This window comes from Mirounga angustirostris, unplaced genomic scaffold (assembly GCF_029215605.1).
Source record: "Mirounga angustirostris isolate CCGP_5_RB_7025 unplaced genomic scaffold, mMirAng1.0.hap1 SCAF_12, whole genome shotgun sequence".
Classification (NCBI taxonomy): domain Eukaryota; kingdom Metazoa; phylum Chordata; class Mammalia; order Carnivora; family Phocidae; genus Mirounga; species Mirounga angustirostris.
Genome location: NW_026991720.1, coordinates 49,612,877 through 49,639,643, shown reverse-complemented (window position 1 = coordinate 49,639,643; position 26,767 = coordinate 49,612,877). Strand labels below are relative to the sequence as shown.

Genomic DNA, 26,767 nt, shown 5'->3' with positions numbered 1-26,767 from the left:
AAAAAAGTTGGAGCCAGCACGTGAAGGTCTCCCCCACTTTTGGACAGTTTGCATCACACCGCTTCGCTTTTATCAAAGACCTCCCTTAGTACCTATTTTCGCTAACCAAAAGAAATCCAAAGAGGATTTTCATTTTTATATAACAAAACGTGAAAAGCAAAAACAGCACCCAGTTTTAGTTTGCAGGGAGCCGTTAACAGAGGCAGCGTGCACCCCGCCGAGCAGCGAGAGTGGCCCGGCCAAGCTCCTTTCCCAGGACTCCGCTCAGCCCCTCAGCATCCAGCTGCCACAGCTTTGAACTGTCTGTGAGCATCTCTGCTTTATCTCGATTTATTCTGTGTATCCATTAGCAAGATGTGTCCTATGGTATCAGAAAAGCCTAAGAGAGGTTGTATTTGGGGTCTGGGAATGCTCGAAAATTTTCCATCTAAATTCCTGGTAATTGCTTCTTGATTTTTCACCATTTCGGCTTCTGAAAGGATTCATAGGAAAGCTGTACTTTCAGGTAGTGGGGGAAACCTATGCATGCATAATGGAACCATATATGCCCATGGTTATCCCCATGACCTTGGATTCTAAGCCTATACTTAATTTCAACAGCTTACAGAAAAAAAATTAATATTAAATTTGTAGGTGTGCAGCAAAGGTTTGGAAGTCGATTTAGAGGGGGTGATTTTGCTTTTTAACTGCTTCCAAGTTGCTAAACTATGGATAATATGCTGAAGAGACCTGATTTTCTGCATGACCAAAAATCCAGAGTTGGCAAGTTCATCCTTACCCCAAGCAGTTTTGCTTGAATCCGTACCTGGAAAAACTAGGCTAATTCCTGTTTACATACTCCTTTCAAGCAGGGCAGGAGCAACATTTGAGAGGGATTAACAATCAAAAATTGAAAATCTACCATCACTACACAAGCTTGCCTTTTCATTTTGGACAGATCATAAAACGCGTAACATGGGCCAGACCCTAGTCCAGCAGCCATTCGAATCCTAATTTTTAAAAATAGCTTTTATATGCAACTGCTCTCTTTTCAATAAAACAAAGATTTGTTTATAGCTACAATTTAATTAAGAGCCTTTTCAAAGAGGAAGATCTGGAAACCAGGGATCTTATTTTTTTTCTCTGTTTTTTTTCCACCAGAGTTGTTTGTTTATTGGTTTAATTTTCCCTGAAGTAAAAATACACTTTGAAATGTAACATGTCATTATGTAATTTGTAGTAACAAAGTGCAGGCCCTCGCACAAGACAGCAAACAGGACCGCTCCAGTTCACAGACAGTCCCCACATCCAGTCCCCCCTCCCCATCTGATGAACAGCCTGTGTAAACATTCAGCCAACCAGAACCCTGGCCAGTGCAAAATCTGGTCAGCCATAAAACTGCCAGCCAAACTCAGACATGGGGGGTTTATGCAGAAATCTTAATTTGGGGGAAATGATCAAAACTAAGATGGCATGGTCCCAAAGGAGATAGGGAAGGGCTGACCTTTATTTCCCTGAGCCAGAGAGGGATGATATCACCACTGGGGTGAAATGTTGAAGAAAATGCCCCTGAGATGCGGGGTTGTGGTTGTGGAGGGAGTGGAGTCAGAAGCTCAACCTCTTTAAGGAAAATCTCGGAGGAAAAAAAAAAATAAGCTTCTGTTTTAAGGAGAAACTTTAAATTGTCGGAGTTGTTTTGAAAGGGTCCTATTTTGACATATCCAGGATGGACTCCCTCAGTCAGCATGCTTTCTGGTGGTGCAGAGAAAAAGAATAGGTGTTCTGATTGTGTAGAAATTAATGGAATTGATATACAAAGGGGTGTTTTGTGAGCTTTTTTTTTTCCTTCCCACAAATCTCATTGCTCTTGGCAAAAGACTTCAGACCCTTCACATAATGGAAAATTCAAAATGTTCATAGTAAAAAAAAAGTAAGAAACATATAGATTTTATTTTTTTTAAGAATACTCTCTCAGGATGGCTAGCATTTTTTTCTTGCTTAGGGCAGTATTTCATAGCTCATTTTGGAGGCTACCCAACACCTAATTTTTAACAAAATTGAGTTTTTTAATTCACCTTTAAAAAAATACACTGGTGGTAATGGCACTGATGGAATTATCTATGACAAAGGTACGTTGCATTAGTCTGGTTCCTTGCCTTGAATGGCTCTTGGGTTCCTGGTTACGATAGAGAACTGGCCTTCCCTGAAATTCCCTACTATTCTCACCTTTTGCTCTAGTCTTGCTCCTTAACTTTGAATTTCCATTTTTCTTGAGAAACAAGTATGATCAGCCATTTTATGATGCTCTCTAGGATTGTCTGCATCTTCTTTGGTATATATATGCCACGATTTCCCGGGGCAGTAAGCGAGGCGGCCTGGGGAATTGAAGGGGCACTAGATTCAGAGTTTCAAAACCACGATTCCTTTACAAGCCCAACCACAGATGAATCGTACCTTGGAAATGTTTCCTCACATCTCTAAGTCTCTGTTTCCTCATCTGTGAAAAGGAGAAAACTTTGCGCAACTTATATGAAACAACATTTGGTGATGCTTCACAGAAGGCTGTCAGCTTTTGCCGTCTCCCTCCCACCCTCATCAGCTTACGTCAGCTCGTGAGAGGCTCTCATCTCTAACTCCGCTAAACAACTTCCAAAATTCCATTCCCAGGGTGTAGCTTGATGGAAAGAGTTTCCTATCCTAAGGAAAAGAGTTTCAACGGAAATGTTTTGTTACATTTTTGTTAAACTCATGGCCTCACACTGAATTGCATGCACTCAGCCTCAGAAAAACAAGTTGGGACTTCCATTCCAAGTGAGTTGAGAGGAGGCAGTTCTGCCTTCACTCCAAAAACCAGCAAGATAATTTCTAACATTCAAGAATCAGGAATGCATACGGTCCCTGCATGGGGGGGCAACAGTTTTGTCACGAGGTAAAAGAGAGCAGAGATGCTAAAGAAGCCTCCTCTCTGATGGAACGTTCACCAACTTGTGGTTGTTGGACCTTCTCTGGCCCAGGCTGCCTTCCACCAATTCTTTCGTTGTTGGAGTGAGGGCAAGTAAGGATAAACTACAAAGCAGAAGACTTCAGAGAGTTACACAAAACACTCTCCCAATTCTGTGAGTTATTGAACTTGAATCTACCTTGAAAACCACAATAGATTTCCATCTTCTTGGGATGACAGAAAGCAAGAGGATATTCTAAATGACCTTTTCCGTCTTACACATCTCTTTCAAAACATTTCAGTTTTCCCCACATCATCCCACCCATCACCTCCAGCTACCCTGTGAGCACTTTGTGCAGAGTCGAACCTCAGATGCTCCCAATGATAAATTAGTTGTCAATACACCGACAAGTCACTTTTTCCGAAGCCTCCTGGAGGAGAAGCATATTCTACTTCCTCTCAAAGGCCCTGGAGCTACCTGCACATTAGCATGCATGGGAGAAAATTTTTATTCACATATTCAAGCTGCATTAATCTGTCGAAAGGAGGATGGATTCTTAAATGGAGTTTTAAATAATCCTCCCCTTTGAGATCATCTGCGCTCACAGCCCAGTATTTGTTTTTTTTTTTTTTTTTTTTTTTACAGCCCAGTATTTGTACAAGATGAAATGATTTACAGGATCGGGCCTGGAAAACTTGGAGGGCAACTCCAAAAGGCAAGAGCATGTTGCAGTAGATCATTCATCCTGCCAGGGAAACTTTTATAATCTCCAAACTGCTCTGAGACACTGCTGTCTATCCAGGGCAGAGGACTCATCAAAAAGGCGGGAGGTCTGTTGGCTACGCAGCCAGCGTGGAGAGCCGGAGGTTTTGGCAGGGCACTTCCACCCCAAAAGCAGACAGAGTCCTGGAAGCACGCTCGCATAAACAAAGCAGGGAGACAGCTTCAGCTCTGCAGTGAGGCTCACCCTTTCCCAGATCAAAGCCTGTGCCAGAGAGACAGCTCCGTGGAACACGGTGTCCTTTCTGGAACATCCAACTCCGGGGGAAGAGTCTTGAACTGGAGCCACCACCTTGCCACCTGTAGCCAATGGCTTAGTGTGCAAAGGCTCTCCCAGGGTGGGGAGACTGCTCAAACAGCAGAAAATCAATGAAAAGATAAGACAACACAAGGGAGAGAAGTTTCTACCTCCAGCTGTCACAAGCTCAGATCAGCTAGTTTGTGCAAAAATTGCATCCAGCCAAGCCTCTCTATGGAGTGTAGAAAGAGGATGAAAATCAGTACAGGGTCATGGTTAAGAACACAAGTTCCAGGGGCGCCTGGGTGGCTCAGTCAGTTGAGCGACTGATTCTTGGTTTCGGCTCATGTCATGATCTCGGGGTCGTGAGATCGAGCCCCATGTTGGGCTCTCCACGCTCAGCAGGGAGTCTGCTTGTCCCTCTCCTTCTGCTCCACCGCCCCCCACCGCTGCTCTCTCATAAATAAATAAAATCCCCCCCAAAAAGAACACAAGTTCCAAAACCCAAGTTGTTTGCCTTTGGCGCTCTGTTCTGCCACTTGCTAGGTGCATGAGCTTGAGCCCACCACTGCACTTCTCTCTGCCTTCATTTCCTCACCTGCAAAATGGACCTAATAACACCTACTCCATAGGATTTAATGAGTGATTGGCCCATAAGAAAGCTCTAAAAAGGTTGCCATTATTAATTGAAGTAACATAGTCCTGGTTTTAAACAGGTTCTGCTACTTAGTAGTTTTGTGAACTTGGAGAAATTACACAATTTGGGAGCAACTCACTCATCTGTAAAATGGATTTTAATACACCCTGGCACTGTTGCCATGGGATTTGGTTTTATCTGGCACACAGTAGGCATTCAGTAAGTGGAACCTCTGATTATTACCATTTTCCCCGTTTTCCAAAGGAGGTAGCCCACAGGTTTCGTTGGACTGGAAGAAAAACAGCCAGTAAAACTTAGAATCCTCTTATAGTCCCAAAGCTTCACCCATATGCAAAAGAGAGACATCCCTGGGGATGACTGGGTCCTGAGTGTTTTTAATACACACCTAATTTTATTTTAAGAGAGAAAAAGGAACCTGGAAGTGTTCCCAAATTTAACATCTGCACGCGGCGGGGATGACGAAATGCATTAGTACCGAAGAATAACGTTCTCCCATCTTCTCGGAAAACATCTGGGGTATTAGCCTCCCCTCCGCTCATCCCCCCCACCTCCCAACACAAAGCTGGCTCTCGGCTGACAGTTTATCAGAGATAAATGGAAACACCTGGGAGCCAGATAAGGCCAACTGAGTGTGATCAGCTGAGGAGCCCTTAGGGACGCATGCCACTCTGTATTTCTTTTTCCACACAAGGCAGGGTGGGAGCACGATCTAGCCCGTGACCGATGGCAAGGCTCACTTTCACATTCATCCTTTCCTTCATTCATTCCAAACAACCTCAAGAGGTCAGCCGGCCCAGCTTCCTGCCCGAGGTAGGTCAACACTGAAACCACCAGGTAAGTTAGATGTTTATTGATCCTGCTTTTCACCATTTCTGCCAAAAGACATTCAGGAGCTAACTCTGCGTTTTGTTCAAATCTTTGACCACCTTTCCTTTTGTCAAACCAAGCCCTTTTTGGCTAAATCTTCCTGTCCCTACAGAGACGTGCAACCTCATATAATCTCTTGTTCCCTGTGGTCATTCAAACAAATATTTTTGTTGCCATCTCTACCTTCCCAAACTTGAGAAATTTTAAATCTCCTTTTCTTCCCCTGTCTCTACGTTATGCTAGACTAAACAGTCCCTCTCCCCTCTAACTTTTCTTCAGAGGTCCTACTTGCCTCCCCTTTAATTAGCTGATTCCTTCTCTGTCAACTCATTCCAGCTTCTACACATCATGTAGAGGCTGAAACTGGACACAGAACTCTAATACTTGACAACAGATCCAGCTGCTATTAAAGTGAGATTATTCCAGTGTGTGTTTTAGCACAGCCCTGCCTGAATATATGATCCCTAAGCAAGTTGCATAACATTTTTGGGCCTCAATTTCTTTAGTTGTGAAGTTGTTTCAATCATAAAGAACAAGGACTGTGAACATGGCATTAGGGAGACAAACCAGCAGGCAGTAGAGACTTTCTAAAAGAACTGAATTCAGAAAGACACATAAGGGTTAACTAGGTAAAGAAGGAAAAGAGAAGAAAGCAATCCTACCAGAGGCAACTACATGTGCAAATGTCCTGAGGCCCCAACTCCTATGAACCAGGATGACCAGATCCCAGAAAACAGGGAAGCAGGTCGCAAAATGAGGAAATGAAGGTAAAGGAGGTAGGTGCCAGGTGACATAGGGCCTTATTAGCTATGATAAGGATTTTAGTCTCTCTCCTAAAGGCACTGGGAAGATGAGATACTTGTAAACAGCACATTTTGTACAATTTCCAAGAATAGTGGCTACAGAATGGATTGAACACAGAGCAGACATGGTGAGAATAGAAGACTCTGGAGGTAATCTAGGTGTGGAAGTGTGAGAAATTGGACCATGGTGGCAGTGTGAAGATAGAGAGGCATGAACAGATTTGGAAATGAGGATCCACAACCCTTACTGATGCAGAGGATATGGCAATGAGGGAGAAGGGGGTGTCAAGGACGGCTACCAAGTGCCTGCTTGCTCATCTTTGGATGGCGGTGCTGTTTATTGAGAGCAGGAATGTTAGGGGAGGTACAGGTTTGAGGGAGAAGGTCTGAGTTCAGTTTTCGGCCATGTGGAGTTTGAAATGCTGTGAGATGGCCAAGTCAAGATGTTGAATAGGCAAATGGATTTATGGCTGGGAGCTCTGGGGAAAGCCTAGACTGGAGATGTAGATTTAAGATTCATCAGCATATAGATAATAATTAAAACCATAAGCATGGATGAGCTCACAGACAGAGGGTGTAGGATGGGAAGAACAGGGCAGTGGATCAAGCCTTGAAATTTTCCAATACTTAAGAGTCAGTAAAATGGAAGATGAGCCAGGAAAAAGACAGAGGAGAATCCCCAGAGATAGGAGAAAATTAGGAGAGTGTTAGGTCATGGAACCCAAAAGAAGAGGGTATTTTGAGAAGAAGGGAATATCAACAGCGAGGCTGTTACATTTCCTCGTCTTTAATGACCTAATCCAGGTGACACTGCCATCAAACTTTAATGAATGTGTGCAGTGCTGGGTTTTTCCCACTTGGAATTTTGCCATTTTTCCTAGGCACACAGTGGTTTCTTGTTGGGTGTTGTGACCAAACTTTCTATCCAATGGGATTAGTACAGAACACTGGTTACCTCTCATTTATCCAGAGGCTTCTGCTATCCAGACTGCGATCAAGAATTAGGGAGAAAAAAAACCTGAAAAACTTTATGATTGTTATTACTAAAATCTCGCCATGACTATTTGTGCATTTACTAAGAGGAGCCCTTATTTAGCTTTCACTCAGAACCTTTATTTTAGAAGTTCTGAAAAAGTTGGCATTTGGTTTCTCACAGCACAGTGAAATGGAAAGAACCTTGTGGGGAGGGGCTCGGGTGGAGGAGGACAGGAAGCTCACAGAGGCAGTCAGCGGCCCTAGGAAGTAGATTCAAGTGTACAAAAGGCCAGCAAAAGAACAAACCATTAGAGCAATCTGAGTTCAGGTAGTGAGGCATAAATACACCCTCCTCTCAGTAAGGCTTGGGAAAGTATCACACTCTAATGCCTGATAATAACAGAGCAATCAAATAAATTTTAAATAAATGTTTGCTACATCAAAATAGAAATTTAAAAAAGCCTATCAGGTGGTTTTCCATATTCTTCTGTCCCTTTGTATTTGCTATAAACTGGTAGTTAGAGCTGGCAGCTCAATGGGATTCCAGTTGGATCTTGTGGTAAGCATTCGTCATAGGAGGTGATGTGAACCTCAGGTTATTCTGACATGTTAGGACTGGCCCGTGGAGTCCGGTATCGTCAATCGTCATGTCCATTTTGAAGTTCCTGTTGACCGATCATCTACTGGTTTTGCAATTATCATTGCCTAGATTTATTTTTTCATTCAGAGTAGAAAAATCTAGAATGTGGCAAGCTCTACAACACCAAGCACCTAGTTTCTTCAACAAACAAATTGCAAAGAGAAAAGGGGCAAAGGGAAGTCACAGATTAAAAGAGGCACAAACCCCAAATGCAATGTGAAGGCTTTGTCCCGCTTATTAGTAAACAAAAATTTATGAGTCAACTGGGGGCATTTTAACACTGACCAGAAATGTGATCTTATAAGAAACTGTTACTTTCAGGCTTGATAACAACGTTGTAATGACACAGTTTAAGAAGCTGCTATTTATCGAGATAGTACTGAAGTATCTATTGATGTAATGATACGATGTCTGGTGTTGGCTTCAGAATAATCCAGGGGATGGGGCACCGGGCCCTGGAGGTGCCGGCCAGCGGGCCTGTGGAGGAATGAGATGAGCAGGCCCGAGAGTGGTTGGAGCTGGAGGATGGGAACCCGGGGTTCGTGGGCCCTGCTCTCTGCTCTCTATAAATGTTGGAAATGTTCCTTTTAAAAAGCTTAAAAATAGAAGAAAAAAAAAGTCATTTCCTTTTCACCTCGTTATTTTGGAAGACAAGATTTCTAAAATGCCTTCTTCAGCAGGGCGGATGAAACAGATAATTTGGAGCATCTGCAGAGACGTGCCTGGGGCCGTGGGGGTGACCCTGCTGTTCCCTCCTTAAGGAAACACCAAAGCGAAGCCAGCCGCAGGGAAGAAATCATTCCGCACCCACACCGTGACAGGTCAGAAAGCTTCGCTCAGAAACTCTTTCTAATCCAAGACACTCCCAGACCTCAGTTCTCACAGCAAAAGCCTGTGGCCCATGGCAGTCGGACTCAGCAGGGTGGCTGAACGGAGGGCTCGGGGCCTCAGTGGCCCATGTCTGAGGTCCGCTTCTCTTCCCTTCCTCCCTCCTCTGCCCCAGAGACGTCACCATTTGTTGGCTAACTCAGTGGTAGCCACGAGGTTGGGGGGAAGCTGGTGGCTGGGGGTGACCAGCTCAGGGGCCACCCAGGATCCATTTGAGGCATTTACCGCACCCCCCTCCCCGCCTGTGTTTTCACTTACATTGTTGCCCGAGTTCCAGAAGCCCACCACCCACCGAAATCCTACTCATCTTTTAAGAACCATTTTAGATGCCGCCAGACTCACAGATCTTTGCCCAGCCTGCTCATCGACGCTAAGGGACCCTGCCTCTAATTCCCCCGCCACACACACACACACACACACACACACACCCAGCTTTTTGCTTGTAGACCTTACAGGGTCTGTTTAAGTATCTAGAGCCCTGACTAGGTGGCCAGCCTCCCGAGGGCGGGAATGTGTGTCCTCCACCTGCGCATCCGGCGTCCCCGAGTCCCGCCCGGTCCCCCGCCCTCCCCTCCTGTGCAGCGTGGCCACGGAACAGACGAGCTCACCCCTGGCCTTGCAACCTCCTCCCGCGCCTGCCCCTAACTTCCCATCCCCTCCGCCTCCTTCCCGCTCCGGCCCCTTTTCCTTACTCCCCCCTCCCCACGCTGCCCCTCTCTTCCCGTCAGAGATCGGTGAAGAGGAGGCTCGATTCCTCACGCGGGCCGGCCGTTCGCGTGGCGACTGCAGGACTGGGGGAGCGATCTCGGCCCGACCCAGGAGTCCTCGAGCTCCCGCCGCCTCCCGGCCCATCCCAGCCTTCTGGATCAACAACCCCCTCTTTCAGTCAATAGGAGCTTTGTGAGCTGAGCCGCAGATGCCACAGGGCCTAGAAGGCGAATAACTGTGGTTATTCAACGTTCTGTCGCCCTGTGTGGGATTCAGGAAATCAATGACGGTTGCCCCGGCAACCAGGACACAACTTCCGGCCGGGTGCACAGGCCTTGCTGTCGGCCGCACGCGGGGTTGCCCCCGACCCCCTCGCGCGGAGACAACGCGATCTGGCCGCCTGCTCGCTGTTGGAAACCGAACGGCGGCCTCCTAAAGCCGCGCTTCCAGATTTAAAGCTGTTTTCCAGCAACTGGTTGTAAAGGCTTAAAAAAAAAAAAAGGCGCTAACATAATCTCAGATGCATTTAAGTGTGGGGTGATTCAGCAAGACGGACACAACTTCAGAATCTGGAGACACGGAAAGGCAGAGCAGGACCTTCTTAGAATGAGAGTGGTCAGGATCAGCCCTGCCTCCTGCCTGCTCTCTCCGATGTCCCTAAAGAGAGACCAGTGCCACCGTGCCTGGGAGCAGGGATTCTGCTCACAGCAAAAGCCTGTGGCCCATGGCAGTAAGGAGGGAGCAGGGATTCACCGTGCCTGGGACAGGAGGCTGACCAGTCTACTGTCTAAGTGGCTATGGGAGCTGAGGCAAGGTTACCTCTTCCGTGCCTCAACCTCCTCATCCGTGAAATGGGGATGTGGCGTTGGTAGACTATAGGGTTATTCAGTTCATTTGGCTTTGGAGCAGAGAGTATTACTGGACCTCTTGGCAGGATTTACTGAGGACAGCACTTAGCTATTTTTCATGACCCACTTGTAATTCTGTGCCTGAGCCAAGATCAGAATTGGGACATGTTACATACGCACTACCTTGAGTTAGTTCTTTTTTTTATTTTCTTAGCAAACCGTATTTCTTTTTCCACTCCTCGTTCCTCCATGAACTCTAATTAAGCCCTCGCCCATCTAGAGAGCAAGACAAGGGTGAGGTTTTGTTTTTGAAAAGACTCACAAGCTTGTATGGCAGCAGGTTTTTCCACAGTTTGACAGCTTCAGTTCAGCTCGGTGTGGCTGATTTATAAGACACTGAGCTCATTGGCTTTATCCTCTGTTCTCCCCCAGCCATTTTTCAATCGAGTTGCCCTGGCTGGAAACATCTGAGAAAGAAATTTACTGAGAGATGCACAAACAGCCTATTCACATTTCATAATTTTCGGGAACCTTCCCTGGAGGACCCGGGGGAGCCTATTAATGCAAGCACAACCCCTGGCCCGTGTCCCTGCACCCCGTCACCCCACTCACTGGTCCCAGACAATAGCCGGGTCCCCTCCAAACTCGGCTTCTTTGACTCTAATGCTAAGTGAGGGAGCTAACCCAGTACATGCTGTTCTCAAATCTTGCCTGGACTTGCCTGTGACAGCGGGATTAGACAGGGAAATATGGACAGAAGGCACCCAATGGATTTAGTGATTTAATTGTCTGAGCACTTAAAAATTCAGGATTAATGCCACTTTAAATGTGGCTGCTCCTTTCTCATTAACAGGAATCTGTTTAAAATAATTCACTTGAATAAAGACCTAATGGAAGCTCAGAAGAATGTCTTTGCTTGACTCATCCTCCTCCTCTTTCCCCTCTCTAGCCAGGCCCTGTCCCCTGACCGATTTGGTCTTAACGTACAGAACCTCTAATCTGAAATCGGCTTTTCCCACTCAGCTCTCCATTTGTGCTTGAAGTAATTTGCAATGGCCACTATCTGCATCTTGTTCTCAGACGTGTCTTGGTCAATTAGTGCAATGTCACAGCCGTGTGTGTTAGCCTAACTCCAGCTGAGAGCTGTTAATAATAAACTTACCCACAGGACAATCATGCCATATGGTTAATGGTCAATCAAGACTAAAATTTGCATTAGGAAAAAAAAAATGCTCCTGTCAACAGTGAGGGGGTGTAGGTCATTGGTTAAGGATGCTGGCTCGTTAAGAACCAAGTTCAGGTTAATAGTGTACGCCCGGCATCCTTACCTTGCTCCGACCCTATGATATTTGTCTTGAGACACAGAGGCACGATAACTAAAATGACACAGCTGGAATCCGAAGACAAGTGGACAAAACATGGTGAGATGCATCATACAGGTTGGGGAATAGGGATTTGTTGAGAAGAAACATAGCTCAGATTCTTTCCTAGGGAAAGGAGACAGATCTGCATTTTGGTCATGGGAAATGATTTGTATGCTACAAGAAAAATTCTATTTAATGGGGGTTTTGAGGCAAATAAAAACAAACTGATCTGTGGCCAACGAGTAACGGAGGAGCAATAACCCACTTGGGTGATTCCAATTAACTTCCTCCACTGGACTGAAGGGCTTAAGGTTATTTGGGTTTGGTTTTGAGTTTGGGGTTTGGGGCAGGCTGTGGGGAGGGGATGTGGAGGCCCTTGGCACATAGCTTAACCTTGACTTGTGTTCCTAGCAATAGCCAAAGCGAATGGCAATGCCAATAAAGTAGATACTTGTTTCAATGGCAAAAACTAGTGCTTATATATCTCTATGTCAGTTTCACCAGAAATGGCGAAGAACCAGGGGAGAATGGTGTTCCCTAAGTAAATAGCCATGCCAATTGTTTCATTCAGTTGTGCTTTTTAGACTGTGTGCTTGTATGTTCACATGGCAGGTTCTTCTTCTTTTTTTTTTTTTTTAAGATTTTATTTATTCATTTGAGACACAGAGATACAGAGAGAGAGAGAGAGAGAAAGAAAGCATGAGCAGGGAGAGAGGCAGAGGGAGAGGGAGAAGCAGGCCCCTCGCTGAGCCAGGAGCCCGATATGGGGCTCGATCCCAGGACCCCGGGATCATGACCCGAGCCGAAGGCAGACGCTTAACCATCTGAGCCACCCAGGCGCCCCTACATGGCAGGTTCTTAATATAAGATCATGAATAGCTCTTGATAATACACAAAGGACCAGACCCTGAACAGTGTCCAATCTCTACACCACAGCAGTTTCTAGTCAACATTTTTAAACTGGAAAGCCAGGTTAAATCAGGTCAAAGTTTCCTTTGAATTTAAGCACTCCCCCACCCCCTCCTAAGAAAGAGCGTCCTTTTTCCTCCCCTACTTTCTTTTATCTTCTTTTTTCTTCTCCTGGTCAAGGAGTGAAATGATTCCATTCCTGCTGAGGCTTCGTTTCGATAAAAAGGAGGAAGTATTTTTCCCCACTAAAAAGACGTTTTCATTGCCATTCAAAGGGTAGTCATGAAATAAAGTCTTATTAAAAGCCAGGAGTCCTATTTACTTGCTGTGGAGCCTGACTTGATTGCTAATGATTAGACTAGGGGGTCATCTTCCCTGAGGGAGTGCCCCCTTTGGGGGGAGCATTACTTGTGATGACACTTTTGTCTTTGAGAAGGCAAACGCTTCACTTCTCCTTCCTCCATGGAACTCCAGGGAAGACTGCCCTGTCAGGGGACGAACACGCACATGTACACGCACGTGCACACGCTTCTCTTGCCCAGTTACTTGATTGCTAAGGGGTGACTGACTTTCCAGTCATTCTGAGGCTGTTTCACTAGCTCAGCATTTCTCAACTAGGATCGATTTTGCCCTCAGCAGACGTTTGGCAATATCCGAAGATGTTTTTTGTTGTTAGAACTTAGAGAGAGGAGGGATGCCTCTAGTGTCCAACAGATGGAAATCAGTGATGCTGCTGAACATCCCACAATGGACAGGACACACCCCTCTCGCACCCCAAATCCTCTAGCCCAAAATGTCAAGAGTGCCAAGGTTGAGAAATACTGCACTGACTTGATCAACTTAATTTGAGGTGATAGGTAGATCTATGGATTTAGGTTCAGAATGAAAGCAATGAGACAAAGGGCTACTGAATTTCTCATTCATCATCCCCACTTCACCCACCAAAGAGCTGTGCCTGATTCACCCCAACTCCACCTAAGCCAGTTTTCTCGGTGATGTTGGAAACCAGGGGTCAGCCAACTACCACCCAATGGGCTGCGACTGGTTTTTACATTTTTAAATGGTTGATAAAAATTAGAAAGAATAATATTTTGTCCCATGTGAGAATGATATGAAATTTACATTTCAATGCACAATTATCCCCATTTGTTTGCATATTGTCCGTAGCTCCTTTTATAATAGGGCAGCAGAGTAATTGCAACAGACTCTATGGCCCCCAAAGCCTAAAATATTTACTATCTGGCCCTCCCCAGAAAAGGTCTGCTGACCCATACTCTAAAACCTAAGACCAATTATGTGACCTGCACAGCAGACTCAATAATTCCTTGGAGGTAACAGATCCCATGAGTGACTGGGTTATGTGCATAATAACATGGCATTATTTCTACAGATAATACTCTCAGACCTCGTCAGATTGCTAGGAGACCACTTCAATACAAGTTATTTGTTTTCCTAATTTTCCCACTCATTATAACTTTCTCACTCCCGATAAAACTTTCATCATGTGGCTTTCATCTCAGTCCGAGTCCCCAGCTTTAGCCTGGATCTGGGGCAGGAAAGCAGTAGTAGAAGGGAGGAGGGTCTGGATAATCCTCCAAAAGGATCCTTAGCCTTAAGTAATGGAGGGAAGAGCATAGAACACTAACCACTCTCCGGATATCCCCCCAGAGATGGTTGTCCTCTTATTCTTTCAGAAATCCTTTGGGCACCCAAGAAGTGTGTTTTCCTGCAGCCCCAACAAAAATGGTGTTAGGAACACTGGCACATACCACACAGACACAAAGACATTAGGGGGGTTGTTGCTGTTTAACATCACCAATTTAATACCAAAAGGAACGCAATTCAAAAAGCCTGTCCCTAGCCTTGTGTGTGCCAAAGGGGTTAAGCACATACCCCACCACACACACACACACATACACACACACACACATTCTAGTTTGGAGACATGACATGGACACACACAGGAGAGAACCCAGAGGAGGAGAAATCAGTTCTGGATTTGGAGGTGATGATGACAATGATAAAGAGGAGGAGGAGGAGGTGGAGGAGGGCATCATCATTTACTGAGCTGTCAGGAAGTATTCCGGGCACTTTACATAGATCCGCACAGCAATCTTCAATGTTGATAGACCCATTTTACAGATGGGAAAACTGAACTCCAAGAAGTAACTTGCCTAAGGGCAGAGAGCTAGGAAAGCTGTGGAGCTAGGATTTAAACCACATCCATCTGATTGTTCTTTTCTCTGTGTTGAGGGGATGCTTCATTAAAGAGGCAGGACATGAAGGAGACTGGAAAGGTGAGTAAGATTCAGATTGCCAGACCTGAGGGAAGAAGACATTCTAACTAGGATAAAGAGGTGAGGATAAAAGAACAGATGCTGGGGGGCGCCTGGGTGGCTCAGTCGTTAAGCGTCTGCCTTCGGCTCAGGTCATGATCCCAGGGTCCTGGGATTGAGCCCCGCATCGGGCTCCCTGCTCGCCGGGAAGCCTGCTTCTCCCTCTCCCACTCCCCCTGCTTGTGTTCCCTCTCTCGCTGTGTCTCTCTCTGTCAAATAAATAAATAAAAATCTTAAAAAAAAAAAAAAAAGAACAGATGTTGGAATGGGTATGTTATTCAGAGCTTGAATAGAGGGATCTTGTAGGTTTACAGAGTTTACACGGGGCAGATACTGCAGGCAAGTGATTGGACCCAAATGTTGCCAAATGCAATCACTTTTAGGAATACATGTTGCAAAGACTTGACCTTTAATATTGAACCCATGTGAAGGGAATGTTCCATGGTAAAAAGTTTACTGTTATAATATTTTATTCATAACAGCCAAAACTTGCAAGCAAGCAACCAAGAATGTCCCTCAATAGGTAAATGGGTAAACTGGTACATCCAGAAAATGGAATATCATTCAACACTAAAGAGAAATGAGCTATCAAGCCACCAAAGGACGTGGAGGACCCTTAAATGCATATTGCCAAGTAAAAGAAGCCCATCTGCAAGGCTACATGCAGTATGATTCCAGCTATATGACATTTTGGAAAAGGCAAAACTATGGCGACAGAAAAAGTTTAGTGGTTGCTGGGGTTTGGGGAAGAGGGAGGGAGGGATGAATAGGTGGAGCGCAAGGGATCTTTAGGGCAGTGAAGCTATGCTGTATGATATTATAATGGTGGATACATGTCACTATACATCTGTCAAAATCCATAGAATGTACAACACAAAGAGTGAACCCTAATATAAACTATGGACTTTAGTTAACAATAACATCAATACTGGGACGCCTGGGTGGCTCAGTCAGTTAAGCGTCTGCCTTCGGCTCAGGGCATGATCCCGGGGGTTCCTGGGATCGAGTCCCGCCTCGGGCTCCTTGCTCAGCAGGGAGCCTGCTTCTCCCTCTGCCTGCCGCTCCCCCTGCTTGTGCTGGCTCCCTCTTTCTGACAAATAAATAAATAAAATCTTTAAAAAAATAACATATCAATACTGACTCATCAATTGTAATAAATGTTCCACACTAAGGCGAGATGGTATTTTTAAAATTGGGGAAATTGGAGGTGGGTCGAAGAGAGGCCATATGGGAATTCTCTGTAATTGTTCTTTAATCTTCTTCTGTAAACCTTAAAACTACTTAAAAACAAAACCAAAAAAATTATTGGACCAGATCCAGATTCTAGACTGGCTCTGTCCCTAACCAGCTCTTAGAGCACACCGTAGCCTCTCTGGGTCTTCCAGGTCGATAGCCCACCATCATGAGACATTCCACGACTCGGACAGAACGTCCATTGGCCCAACATTCTCCCTTTGTTGAAGGGTGGAAGAGAGACCCAAGGCGCTTGGGCCTCAGGGCCATAAATGTCAGCCCTGCGTGGGTTTGGACGTTTGCAGCAGGGGATCGAGATCCATGACATCACTTCCGTCTTGGGCGTGATGTCATTTGCATGTGAGGGCCCCAAGTACCAACGTGCTTGTGGTTGTGGCTGGTGTTTGTTTAGGATAGTTACTCATTCTCAACCTCTTCAAATACTGTCACAGCGTGTTTTTCAGCACGAAGTATTTTGCAGCGTGAGAGAAATTGGCATCCACAAAATGTGTTTAAAGGAGTAGATGTGAGAATTAAAATGTCTTCCTTCTACACCCTGTTTCTGAGCTTATGTGCTGAGCTGCCTGACAGAAAGTTGGCCTCAGCCTGCCCACCCACCCCCCACCCCCTGCTGCCATGTAAATGACAGGGTGACTGGCCGGACAGATGTGCTAATATTTACAGGCAGAGCAGGCCTCTGTGTCAATGAATCTCCATTCACCTCATTTTACAGTTTCTTCCCTGCCCGCTTCATAGAGCTGCCTCAGAGGAAGGGAAGGTCTGAGCTTACATCCGTGGTCTGCTCTTACCTCAGCCCCTCAAAAGTCACAATGACACTGAGCAGGTTTCAGCAGGTCCAGTATACACACAATCCTGTCAGAATATTGCTCATGAAGAAGCGAAATGTAAATGCCAAGTAAGATGGCTAATTTCATTTTATATAAAAACGTATGTTGGAAATACACATCATTTTTAGATTGCACCCAGTTGTTTTTCTGCATGCAAATGTACTTTCATTTTAACAGTTTGGGAAGAAAAAATAGTATCACTAATTTTTACTTGTGTGTAAACTTCAGACATACAAGATTTAAACAGATGTGTGTGTTTATAATTTCAAAGATGCACATACGTAAAACATTTCACGGGATATTTATTTGCACAGCTGATTTGACTGAAAGACCCTGTATTTACATCTTTTAATTGTGTTATGTGGGACAGTGCCACATACGTTGTTTATGTATGTGACATTTATGATTGAAAACCAGGTGGCTCATGGAAGTCAGTCCTTCGTGGGTTTTGAAAGTATTCCAGACCTAAAAATTAACTGCTGCCAAGAAAGGCACGGGTGGGGGTGGGGTACCTAATGACAGTTGATTCCAAAATACTTAATGATGGTAAAAAGTAAAAATTAAGAAATTAAAAAAAAAAAACCAACCCCGGCTCCAGCCAAATCACACACCTTGAGACCACTTTTCCCATTGAGGGAAAGAAAGCAGCTCTCTGTTTCCCTTGATGTTACTGTGTGATATGTGAAAGAGGTAGCAGCATGGGGTAAGTAAGGATGGGGAGGTGGGCAGACCTCTCTGGAACTCCCATCCAACCCTTCTCAATGAGGATTCCAGAAGGCCCAGCCTATAAATGCCTATATTGTCTCCCTTCTCTCCAGCTGAACATTTTGCTTGGTCCGTCCACAAAAGTTTTCTCCTTGCCTCCAAGATTTCGGGTTTGGAAACCCACTCTGGTTGGAAAAGTCCTAAAATCTGCAAGGATGTGGGCTGAAGGGTTGAAGCGGCTAGCCACATAAGGGATACACAACTCAGAGAGATGAAGTGGCACGTTTATCAAGTCTCGATGTGAGAGTCTCAAGTTTGGGGCCCAGGAGAGATTTAATTCAAGCTGCACCGGCCAGAGATTACGGAACGTCTTCATCCGCCTGACGGGTGTGCATTTTTTTTTATCGCCCTCCTCCAGCGTGTAGGTGCCTCTACCCCTTGGCACAGATTATTGGCGCCACTGACCATTCTGCTATCACCCCCGTCTCTTTATCAATAACTCAGGCTTATGGATCCAATAAATATCCGCCTAGACTTCAATTATACATTGGTGGATTCCCTCATCTTTCCCTCTGTTAGTTTTCCACAGGATTGGGGCAGATTAGCACGCGGCGTGAGACGTGCTTGTGCATAGAACAATAGTGCCCCGAGCGGAGTGCTGGTAGCATTTCTGAGGTCACACCAAGTCAGCTGAAAATACACACTGTGGTGCTCATCTTCAAATAGCGGAAGTAGAAGCTCTCTTAGAACTGACAATCACTCTGTATTTTAAATTCCAATGGACATGGAAACAAACAAGGCTAAGGAATTTTCAGTTCCACTCTGCACAAAGTGGCTGGTTAGTTTGATGGGCAGAGGGACGGGAGAATTAGCATTACTTTGCCTGGACCCCTAACTGGATCTTGAGCATATTTATTCCAGTAAAATCAGGTTAAAATAATCCTTAAGGGCAGCTTGAAGGAGGTGTAAGGTAACTGGGAGGGTGTGTGTGCAGAGGGGCTCAGGCCTCTGCCCATACCCACTGGCAGGCCCGCCACCTGCCCATCGATCACAGCCCGGCAGGTGCACCCCAGCCCCAGCCCGGACCACAGCCGAGGCTCCACTGGGGCGTCCATTATCACAAAACCATGGCTGTGGGCTCTCAACATCTAGAAAAGCCAGTGGCCAAGCTCTGATTTCTCTGGTAAAGTCAGAAGACACAACAGGAACCCCAAAAGGAGAGGGAGAAGGGGCATCCAGAAGATCGTATCAAATGAGCAAATGTCAGTAATGATGGAAAGAGTCAAAAGTAAGAGAACCTATATGGTGAGGTGCTAGGAAGGTATGCTGCAAGAGAAAAATGATATTTTCTTGCTCTGTTCCTCTTGTCCCTTCTTCTCTGTCCCTCCACCTGTTGAAGATGGGGTTGGCAAAGAAATAGACTTGTTTCCATACAGCAGGTGATGTGGAAAAGCCCGCATAGAGAAAAGGGGAAATAGGAGAGGCCTGCCCCACTTGCCCATCACATACAAACATCACCATCACTATTGGTCACTACTATGGAAGTTTCTTTTCCCTACACCTTTTAGGGAAAGGAGAAAGTTTTCCCTAAAAGAAAAGTTTTAAATCTGGGTGAAAGAGAAGTCTCCATATCTCTGGAGGACTAAATCTCAGCTTGCAAGCAGTGTTTGTGATGAGCCCTCTATCTGGAATAGCTAAGGCTTGCAGAAGGAGGCATCTGATGTTACTCTGGCTTTCTCAAGCTGTCATTCTCTCATGGTCCGCCTGTATGTTACTCAAGGAGTGCTCTCACTCCTACAGGTGTGAACGTGCTGCTGATCTTTGTTTTGGTCATAACAATCAGGTCCTCTCTCTCTCTGCCATCCTGGAACGAGGATCGATCAGTGTTCTTTCCACACCTGTCCTATTTGAGAGTTTCCACTTTAATCTTCATGCCCTTGCTATCTAACCCAGATTGCAAATAACTTCCTCCTTTTCAACCTGAACTTCAGCATCTTCTGCTCTCTTTCCTGTCCCCCCATCTCCCCCCTGTAGCACCAGTCTGCTGTCACTCCCATCGCCAGAGATAGCACCAGATGACTGACCCGCAGAGTCTCTTGTCTTGCCTGCCTCTGTGTCCACGGGCCAGCACCCCAGGACCTGGAGATGCACTGTGGGTGGGGGAAATGCCACGTGCCCTATTCTACCCTTCGGGTTCCACAATATGCTATCATCCACACTAAAGTTCCTGAGACTTCTCACCATAAGGAGGCCTGCTTCAAGTCTGTAAGTATGAACTTCTTTTAGAACCCCTCTTCTGAGTCATGCCTTCTATTTTGCAGAAATGTTCTGAGGAGCATGCGCCGGGAGATGTCGCTGGTTCCCACAGTGCGACCCACATTGTGGGTCCACCTGGGATCCAAATTCTCGCATGTTCCATGCCTTGGGAAACAAGCTCCCTCTGCAAGCTCTCTGCCTTTTCTTCAACACGCAAGCGGTACAGCAGTTGCTGGTAATGCCCAAGATGCAAGATCTTGGGTAACCGGCCCTGGGATCCCAACCCTAACTACTCACAGAACTTCAAGAGGTTCCTCTTGTCTGCCTTCAAGGGGCAAAGACTGATGGTTGTCCTATAATATTCTTTCTCCCCTTGTTTTTTGATAAAAGAACTTCTAATTTTTAGCTGGGCATGGAGGGATTCTGAGTGAAACTGCAGTCCTCAGCCTCCCTTGCAGATAGGTGTGCAACTGCAGGAAGTGATGTGTGCAGCACCTAGGAACTGTCCTTGAAGGGGGGCGGGGCATGCTCTTCTTTCCCTTTTTCTGTTCTCTGCTTCTGGAAGGATGTGATGGTGGGAGCTTGAGCAGCCATCTTGGGTCACACGGTAGAAGCCACACAGTCAACAAGAGGGGAAGGAGACTGGGTCCCTGACATGGTAGAATGAGATATCAGCTCCAAATTGACACATCTGTGTTTCCTTTAGATGAATAGTAACAGAATTTTTTTTATTAAGCCACTGTTACTTTAAGGTTTCTGCCACCTCAGCAGAATCTATTCTTAACTCATTTGGTTCCTCTCTTCAGCTAAGCCCTCAGATCTCTCCAAGGTAAACTAAAAGCCCAAATTATTTCCTAGAACAGCCTCTCAGAAAGTCATCTGGACTGGGAACAAGTAATCATCAGACTGACCCCACTGGAGTGTCTCTCCTGATGACCATCTGCCTCCTCTATCTGGACCCTCTCACCCAAGGAGAGCAGGAGGTGGGATCTGCCTAGACAAGCATCCACACCACCATGATGAGCACATCAGCCGTGCCAGCCCGGGTGGTGTAGTCTGAGAGCCCATATGTTCTCTCTGTCTTTGCCCCAGATAACCATTCCCTGAGTTGCCAAACGTTTGGTGTTATGTCTTCATTTGACTCTATTCGCATTTGCTATGAGTGTCTTCCCCACCCGAACCATCCAATTTGTTCATTAGTATATACGCACCATCTATTCTGATGGGCTGCAGTGTGATGTGGTTCAGATTCAACATGACACAACTTCGAAATTAACAGAGATACTACAATCCGCTACTCTGACCCTGCCAGTCTACTCCATGTTTAAATCCATGGTGCCAAGGCTCGTAATTCAAATGAAGGCAAAACTTGGGCTGTGTCACCCACAGATACTTGCTGAGCTGAGTGAGCCCTAGGTCGGTGATCGTTGGCTAGAATCTGGTTCACCGGGCAAAACCAATGAATAAAATGTACCTGCAACCCGTGTGTAGACTTAACGTCGTGATGAATCTTTCTCCATCTCTGTTTATAAGATACATGAACAATAGAAGTACATTATTTATATTTCGTAAAGGTAAAGCTCTGCATATACACAAGTGTTGCAGTTATCAGTTTCTGGAATTACACAGAGCTTGAGGTATAAGCTTCTCATCTACTATTAAACCGCAGATGCTCTTGGCATCTTTTTTTCCCACCCCAGTACCTAGCTTAGGGCAGCAGTTAAGAAAGAACAAGTGCTTTGGAGTCAGCCTTGATTTTGAATCGTGAATCACTATGAACACAACAAATTATTTAATCTTGCCAAAGCTCAATTTCCCCATTCAAAAAGAAATAGGGATAATAATACATACCTCATAGTTTGTGGCGAGGTTTAAATTAGATAGTACACGAAGCTGTCAGCAAATGCGACCTGTAATTAAATCTCAGGGGCACGGGTATTAAGTGCTCAAGAAATATCTGATCAAACGGAGTTTTTGAGAAGCAAAACCCCATGTTCCTCACCTAGAAATTTCTCTGTATATCACCAGGTCCCCTCTCTAAAATATTCAGAGATTTGTTATTTATTCTGCCAAAAGTATTAACCTTACCCTACCTACCAGACAGTGGAAGAGAAGTCAGGGATGCTGAGATATGTTTGACATAGCCCCTCCCCTCGAGGGGCTTAGAATCTAGTAGGGGACAGACAGGCAAAGAAGTAAGTGCTACACGGTTAAAAATCCTACGCTAGAAGCGCTAGAGAATGTAGGGAGTGTCTGAGGAAGCGAGGCCTCAGCCCCACCTGGGTGGTCAGGATGTGAAGAGAGCAAAGCCACAGAAGGCTTCCAGGAAGAAGGGCTTCCTAAAAGCAAGTCAGTATTTGTCAGGCAGACCCCCGCTCAGCACAAGCAGCCGTGGGAACAGAGGTGACGGGGAGAAGTGCGTCAGGCTGGTTTGGGGGGAAGACAACCAACAGTTCTCCCTGGCTGAGGGATGGTGGAGGAACAAAGACCAGGGTGGGAGTTGGAGTTGGAAATGGAACACGGGCCAGCTGGGAAGTTTAGTCCTTAGGCCTCAAACAGCTAGGAGCTCACTCGACGAATGTACCACCGCCCAAAAGAGAGGAGCCAAGATACTCAGAGAAGGGCCTTTGACACCAGGAGCAAGCAGGTTTCCTAGCATCTGGGGACAATGGAGCAGTTGTGTTCACCCATCCAGGTCATAAGGGCCCTTGTCTTCTTCATCCTCTGCGTTCCCGGCACTACCCCACCACTCGCCCATCCTCTCCCTCATCAAACATCTCCCACCTGGTGTCTCTGCTTCCTCGGGAGTCCATTCTCTGCTAGATGATGGTTCACTCTCTAATTTTTTAAAATCCCCAATATCAAAAATAAATAAATAAATAAATAATAAAACATAAAAAAATAAAATCCCCACTATCATATCAGTACGTATCAGTTTATTATTCATTCCAAGTGATATGGTTGCGTTTAAACAGGGACTTCTTGGGTGATACTTTAAACCAAATGGGTAAAAACCCTAATGGCAGAATTTCAAGCACTCTGACACTTACATGAAGGGCAGATTTGGGCACAAGAAAGTGATGTTTCACCGCTAATTCTGGGCTGTGGAGTCAACTACTTTCTTAGAGTTTGTTGCCAATGAAAAAGTAATTCAATAAAAAATAATTTGCTTGTACAAAGACTGGAAACAATGGTAAGCACAAGGACATACGCTTTGGACTCTATCCCAGTGACCGGCCTGTGGCAGCCGCTTCACAGATGAGGAAAGGGAAGAGGGCAAGGAGGAAGGAAGGAAGGAAGAGAGGGAAGAAGATCAAATCCGTAATCTTTCTTTATATGGTTTCTAGGATGGAACTTAGTGGCTAAAACCAGAATAGTTCTCCACTCCTCAGGTGAGCAGAACAAGGAACATTGATATCACCTTTATTGACATGAGCAGTGTTATCCTAAATTTTGAAATATTTGAGTGTGCAAAATATGCACACTCAAAATATGCATCATGCTGTATGCTCTTTATTGGATGCATAGATCTATGTTTATAGAAAGTTTTAATGGTTGCAAAGACAAACTGCAAAACCGATTCATTTTTTCAGAGATCTTGACAGATCATGCTGCATTCTCACAAAGTTTTCAATACTGGATGTAATATAGATTATAATACTAATGTTTCCCTTGGGATCCAGCCATCAGAATTCCTTTGGTAAATGTCCTAAAGTTCAGTGCACCAAAAAGCTGTAAGTCGCTGACATTTCTGTAGGATGCAGACTTTGGTGGCAGGTGCAGGCTGTTGAGAAACTTTTCTTCAAGCTTTGGAAGCCAGGCGGTTTGCGGTGTGTTTTCTCCCCCACACTCTGAGATCAGTGTGGTTCTGACACCTTCCTCCCAGATACACCAGGATTTTGGAAAGACAACAACAAAGTCATGGAAATAATGGTATTATTGTTTAAGGGGCCCTTCAGGAGGTAATACGCTAACCAGAAATGAAGCTTGAACTCTTTGAACTGAAGTTTTCAGGAAAGCACTTCCAAACTCTTGAAAGGGAAACATCAAAGTTTGAAGAGCAGATATGAAAAAGACTCCCTCTCTCACCCCACAGTGACACAAATTCAACCTGACACGCATTTATGGTGAGCTGTGCAAGCCGGCAGAGATGAAACGGAAAAAGGCACGTGCTTGTCCTCAAGGAACGTATTACAATGATCTCCCAGCTGCTGGAGACCTTGGTTTCCGAATTATTGTTCCCTTCTGTCCTCTGCCCACTCGACAAAGGCCTGGAGGTACATGACTTTTAAAGGCGCTCTCTTAAGGTGCACAACCTCTTCCAAGATAATAGGAAACAAATTGTAACTATTCCGGGAAAACATTTTTGCCCCAATCAGTTTGGCAAGACTGAGAAGTTTACAAATAGAAGGCGTCGGTAAGAGCGTGAGGTAATGGAGACTCTCATAGGTCTCTGGTGCCAGTAGAAAGAGGGGTGGCCTTTGGAGAAAACAACTTGGTAATATTTACCTTATGTTTAAATGGATATACAGGTTGATCCAGCAAGTCCACTTCTAGAAAGGTAGCACGCTTTACAAGTGCTTCGCTCGCATGTGAAATGAGGTAGACTAGAGACGCGTATAGCACCACGGTTAAAACAGCACGAGATTAAAAGCAACCTAAATGCCGCCAGGGGAGGTGTCAAGTGTATGTCCATGAAGGAATAATAAAAAGCCATAATGACTGAGGAAGTGCCGCATGAGCTCAGATGCAATGGGAGGCAGACATAGCCTAGGTGGGCCGACGAGGCGTGGGGAGAGCGAGCGGGGCGTCTGGAGCAGGGGTATCAGGACAGCCGACCCGCAGCGCTGTCCCTTGTCCTCCCCTGACTCTGCCCAGGAGACGAGCGCACTCGGCGGCCCCGGGCTAGTTTGCAAAGCTCACCCTCTAAGAACCCCAGTTCTGTCTGTCCTGAGTCCATGAAAACCCAGTCCATCTGGCGGTGTTTGTGAAAATGAAATGTCCAGATGCTTCAGATCTACATGCGGCTCTCTGTCACCCTTGTGCCCACCAGAGAGCCCCCCACGCCCCCTGAGCGGCTGCGCCGGTCTCCCAGCACCTGCTGCACTGTCCAGCCACCTTCAAGCTTACAGACACAAGGCCCAGTAGAAGCAAACCGGGCGCGGGCTGGCGCGGGCTGGCGCGGGCTGGCGCGGGCTGGCGCGGGCTGGTGCGGGCCATGGGAGTCCTCGGGCTCTGGGATTCCGAGTCGGGCCGCAGCTGCAAATCTTCTGAAGCAGTGGGCTTGGGTGTTTGTTGGCAGGAGGAAGATAGCCTGCAAGGAAGAAGCTTCGTGGTCCGGGCTCCGACCAAAGAAGACCCCGAGGGGAGACCGTGCACCCTGTCTCCCCATGTCTCCCTGAGCACAAAGTGGCTCCAGCACGGCGAGAGCTCAAGGAGGCCTGCTAGCTTCTAAGATCTGTGGAAGCTCCAGTAATCCGTGTCCAGAACAGTCTGAGGGGTAGAGGTTAGGTTCCGCAGGAATCAGCATTCTCAAGTGCCTTTGCAGGAAACAGACACCAAAACGGGCCCCGAGAGCTGTGTGTGAACCCACGGGAAACATGCCCGTAAATAAAATCAGGACACTTGGACAGGAGGGCACCAGTACCCCTGCCACGCGGCCTAAAACACAGGTTCACCAGCAGAAGAAGCCTACGGAATTTCAGGTTAGAGAGGCGAACAGATTGCCGGCCTCGACTTACAGGAGTCAGGGGTACTGAGAACCAGACCAGCAGTCGTTTCTCCTTCCAGCGGACGGCTCCCGAGGTGTCCCGCGGAGCCTGTGGTTCTTCCTGCTTTCCTTCCCCACAAGTCCAGTCTGGCCAAAGAGGAGGTTTGCGGGGACCAGTGAAATGCCGGCCCTGCCCTGTGTCAGCTTCTCCTAAAAACATTTTCTTGTCTTGGCTGCAGACCCCAATCAGGATGTACCCAGAGCCTCTGGTTACTCTGCCAACAGAATATAATGCTTGACAAGGGGAAATCCATCCGATTATCCAAAGCAGAAGCCAAAACCAGAAGGGCGGTTGCAGGTTCCAGTGGTGAATAAGTCCAAGGCTGTTCTTTTGCAACGAGACAGCCTAGATGTTTAAGAGGAGGTGAGGAGTCACCCAAGACCACTTCTCCAGCCTCCAAACTGGTCTCTCTGTTCATCTCTTCTCTGCCCCGGGCAGGCCTCAGGGCTACTCTTCCCAAGAGCCCACTTTGATTGTTAATAAAATAAAGCGGTTCTCCAGGCATCACATCGGCTCCAAAATTCTTAGCGTGGCTTGTAGAATTGTCTGAGTGGAAGCAGTATTTCCAGGATTATCTCCAGCTAAACTCAAGGGGAGCAGGTTAACTCATCTGCTCTCCAAGAAAAAAAAAACCTCCTTTCCATCTTTGTGCTGGTTGCCTGGCACCCCCCCACCCCCCCATCATCATTTATTGACATTTTGCCATCTTTCAAAATCCAGCTCCTCCAGACCGCCTCCTCCAGGAAGACCTCCGGATTCTCCCAGCCGTAAGTGCTTTCTCTTTCTTCTGAACTCCTGCAGGCCCTATTGTCTCTGTTCCTTGTGGGATTGTTCTCACGTGGCTTTGTACAGCAGTTGCTTTCCAAATGGGCTGTGTTCTCCTCAGGAGTCAGCGGTTTTTTGGATTTTCTGTACCAAGAATTTTCTGGTATCTCTCAGTACTTAGCATTACATTTCACATGTAATATTGACTTGCAGCATTTAGATTAGAAGAGGCCTGTTAGGGACTGAATTGCGTC

General features: G+C 46.1%; 1 long non-coding RNA gene across 1 annotated transcript; it reads left to right on the top strand.

Annotated features, from left to right (window-relative positions):
• Positions 1-5,112: 5,112 nt before the first annotated feature.
• LOC123835472 (uncharacterized) lies at positions 5,113-12,223 on the top strand. Its single transcript, XR_010406502.1, has 3 exons — positions 5,113-5,431; positions 8,560-8,703; positions 9,499-12,223. It is a non-coding gene; the product is annotated as an uncharacterized LOC123835472 (long non-coding RNA).
• The last annotated feature ends 14,544 nt before the right edge of the window (positions 12,224-26,767 follow it).